This window comes from Vombatus ursinus, unplaced genomic scaffold (assembly GCF_900497805.2).
Source record: "Vombatus ursinus unplaced genomic scaffold, bare-nosed wombat genome assembly UNPS02014812.1, whole genome shotgun sequence".
Classification (NCBI taxonomy): Eukaryota; Metazoa; Chordata; class Mammalia; order Diprotodontia; family Vombatidae; genus Vombatus; species Vombatus ursinus.
The window spans coordinates 86,119,855-86,124,382 of record NW_020954590.1 but is presented as its reverse complement, the minus strand read 5'-3'; positions in this window follow the sequence as shown (position 1 = coordinate 86,124,382).

The following is a 4,528-nucleotide window of genomic DNA, read 5'->3' as shown; positions in this document are numbered from 1 at the left end:
GAAATTATGAAAATAATTGCAATAGTCATTTATTTCTTTGTGGTGCAACCCTATACAATCTATCTTCAGATGGAAATAACACCCACCTATGGTCCCTCCTCCCATTGCTAATATTTTTGTTGTTCAGTCATTTCAGTTGTGTCTGACTCTTTGTGACCCCATTTGGGGTTTTCTTGGCAAGGATACTGGAGTGGTTTGCCATTTCCTTCTCCAGCTCATTATATAAAGAGGAGGAAACAGAGTTAAGTGTCATGTCCAGGGTTACACAGCCACCAGATTTGAACTCAGGAAGATTAGTCTTCCTGACTCCAGGCTTATCATTCTATCCACTGTGCCATCTAGTTGCCCAAGGTGCTCTAAGCAACACTTTTTGCTAACTTCCCCATTCCTTTCAAGAGGCTTTGTTATTTTTGTTTGACATGCATTGATCTAGCCTGAGGCATGCATCAGTTGAACCGTCTTTAAACTATTAAGAAGAGGAGAAGGTAATTTGGGACTACTAAGTAGTAGTGTAGTTGGATTTCTGTCAGTGTTGTTCTCTAATCTTACTCATCCAGATGCATCACGGCAGCATTTTGCCATTTGAAATCAAGAAAAAAGCATCTTTCTCCAACAGCTCTGCTTGGTTTTTAAAGACAGACATTTTATTCAGCTATTGTGTGTTATTTGTAACACATATATGGATAGGGTAATAATTAAAATGATTGTGTAAAATTAGCTTAATAAATTAAAAATATGAAAAGCCTATTTTATTGTGTGGTTGGAGAGTTAATACTGCTTCAAATAATACAGTATACTAATACTTTTTGGGGGTGGAAGAGCAAAAGTTTCAGTTTCAAAACCTTTCACTGTTTAATCAACTCAAAAATTCATATCACCTTCTTTTGTTTATAATAAAATCTCTCCTATACATTTAAAAACCAAGCCTTTTCTATGACCAGCCTCTTTGGGTCATTCTCCAGGTTATTTGAATCTAAAATTTACTTCCACTGCTTTTATTCAATCAATAGTTACAGCTTTCAAAATCAAAGATATTTTCCTTTTCGTTAAGTCTTGTTTGATTTTCTGTAGAGATTCTCTACTCATATGATTCATCAATATTGCTAATGGTCAACTAAGTTGATCAAACCTCATGTCCACCTCCAATTCCATTTTACTTTATTTTCATGCATTATATTCTTAACTTATTCTGTTCAACCACATTTCAAGAAAATTCTAGGTACCTACTAACATATAATATACGTTGCAGTAAGAGTAGGATATAAGTATGGGGAGTTCTGATCATTTACTACTGGCTTGTATTTTTTTTTATAATCATAAATGATTCAGGCTTTGTTTATGGGACTTGGATTCCTATTTATGTACAGTATTGCAATTGCATCAAACTTTTCCCAAGAATTGGTAGCATAGCATATTGGATACATGTAATCAAATATTGCCTCACAGACTAGTTATGTAACCTTGACAAGCACTTTAATCTCTCTTTGTCTCAATTTCCTCAACCAAAAAATGAAGGGTTTAGATTGGATAATTCTTTCCAGCTCTCAATCTATGATCGGATGATAAATACAATAGTTCTTTACTATTTAACTTTAGGTAAGAAAAGAAATAAAGGCATATACATACATTGTGGATAATTTAAAAAAGCAAATAATCTGTTCATCCATTGTTTTTATTTTCATACCCATAAACATGTGCATAGAATTATAGTTTAGAGCTGAGATGTTAGCAAAGTCAAGCATAATTTTTACAGATAGAATGATTTTTTTACCTAAATAAATTTTTACAGAATAAATGATTGCCCAAGGTCACATAAGTAGTAAGAGACAGAACAAGAAATCTGAACCTTGGGATCTAACTCTAAATCCATTATGCTTTCCCCAGTACCACAAGACTTTTGGAGAGAAATAAGTGAACATATTACAGGTTCCTTAGATGGTCAGAAAAAGTTGGATGACTTCTAGTGCATTATGCTTTTCTTAGGTTACTTGCAGGGCTATACACCTATCAAAAATAGGCAAAGGTCCTACTCTCTTACTTGGAATAGCTAGCATTTATGTGGCACTTTAAGGCTTATAAAATGATTTACACGTGTTATCTAACAACAACTTTGTGAGGTAGGTGCCATTATTATTCCTATTTAACGAATAAGGAAATTGAGGCTGAGACAAGTTAAGTGACTTGCCCAAGGTCACTCAGAAAGCAAATGCCTGAGGCAGGAAGGAAGGTGTAGTGTGCAAAAGTAGGTATTGAATTGTACAGAATCTTTTTTTAACATTTGTGCAGTTCATTGAATTGATTTTCTAGATTTAATTTTTTCTTTCTCATGAATTGAGAAAATGACTAGATATGGCAAAAGCCAGGTTTTTCTATGTAACATGATAGTCATTATTTGTACTTTTTTTTTGTTTGACTGTAATGTTTTTTGTTCAGTTTCTTTTAAAAGTACTATGACTATAGGTTTAAGGAGCCCAAGTCTATGTGGGTATCTTTATTTCTTGTTTGGTTAATCATGGATTCTCTCAGGAAAAAAAATAAAGTTAACAAAGACAAAAGTAAATGTACATGTTCTTTATGGAAAAGGCAAAGAGACAAATGAAATTTGGATAATTTTTATCTTAATTATATTACACATTTAAGGATAAAGAATATTATATGTTTGGGGATAGTTATTTTCTAATTTTTTTCTTCAGTTTTTATTATTATTCTTTTCACTTTTAAAAATAACTTCATGTGTCTAATCAAATCCCACTTTTTTTATTACCAGAAGTCTTGAAAATCATGATATATATGAACACACATATATGTTAGATATTCATACTTGTACATTTAAAATAACTGGGGAATTAGGTTGGGTTTTTTTTAATCTTTAGATTTAATTTTCCTCTAAGGATTTTTAGTTAAAACTATCATTAAAACTATTATTAGATAATATTTCATGCTGACACAATCTAACAAGAAGAACTTTATTTTTACAAGATTTATGTAAACTAATGACTTTTAAATTATATACTCAATAAATGCATTTCATTACATCAGCAATGATATATTTACCAAGATACAGTTATTTATTACAGAGATGATGTGTTTAGAGTACTACTAAAATTGAGTTATATAACGCTAAGGTACTAGGTCTGTACATATATTCCCATTTAGATAGAGCATTTAAACATATACAAATAAAAGTCTAATAAATGTTTTCCCCCCTAATGTTTAGCTCCCTCTATTAGATTTTTTAAAAGAAAACATTACTACAGACCTAGAGTTAGAACTTATTCTTAATGCCTACGATTGTTGCCATGTATTTCATCAATCCTTCTGGTGGGTCCCATTCATCACTTTCCTCTCCTGTTTGCTAAAGAAGGTCCTTGTCCAGCTGTGTTTTATTAGTGTAACTGAATTTTACTGCCCCCACAGGTGAAAAGAATGCACGGGTTTAAATCAGTGAATACTAAATAATTTTCCTGTATCAACAGAGTCCTTCCTTGATTTTCCCCCACGTTCTTCTTTTTTTTTTTAACCATTTGGCAATTCTTCTATCTTTAGAATAAAAAAGTCTCTCTCTCTCTCTCTCTCTCTCTCAAAAAGCAGACTTACCTGAGTTTTGGTATCATTATTGGAATGCTTTTCAGCATCAAGGGCTCAAGCTTACTGGGTTTTAGATGGACTCAACCCTGGTTATCATATTGACTCTCCGCCCCGCTCCCCCGACCCCTCCGGTTCTTCCCAAAGGATCTGGCGAAACTTTCAGCGAAATCTTCTCGCTGTACTCACCTGAAACTCGATTGAAACGCGTCCAGTTCCCCCCGTTCGCCTGCTCATTCCCTGGCCCCGTGCAAGCCCCGGGAAGGACTGGAGGGGGAAGGGGAGATACAAGTTGGACTTGATCGCAGCCCCAGGGAAAGACTGAAAACTTCCATTCACCGACCAATGAAGGGTCACCACCACCCCACACCACGCGAGGGAAGAAAAAAATGATCAGAGCCGTATTCCTCACCTCCCCACCCACCCCCCAAAAATCATTTTAGGTTGTCATTCCTTTGCTTAACTTAAAAAAAAAAACATATAATGGATTGTTAACTTATGAAAGTGAGGGTTTTTTTTTTTAAAGTGTTTGATATTTCCTCATTCCCTTATTTTAAGGTTTATTGTATGCTGACTCGTTAGGGCCGCTTGCCTTTATAGGCAGTGTCCAGCCTCTGTGAAGGCAGCAGAGGGCGCTGTGACACTGGAGACTCTGGGTATCTCAAAGCCCGTAGCGCGGGTCTCCTTCTCCCCTGGAAGTTGTTGGCTTGCAGCAAAACCATACCCTATTTGTAATTCCCCGGTAGTGCTGTAATGATTTCATCTCGAGGGTGGGGGGTGGGAGGGGAGTTGCTCAGCTGCTTAAGTTGTCCCCAAGTTGGTCAGAGAAGCTTTAAAGGAGAGTGGAGATTGCAGAAGGGCTTCCAAGGCAAACCTCAACGATGTTCTCCCAATGAAAAGGAAGTTTCGATTGTTTTGTTGGGTTTTTTGTTTTGTTTTGTTT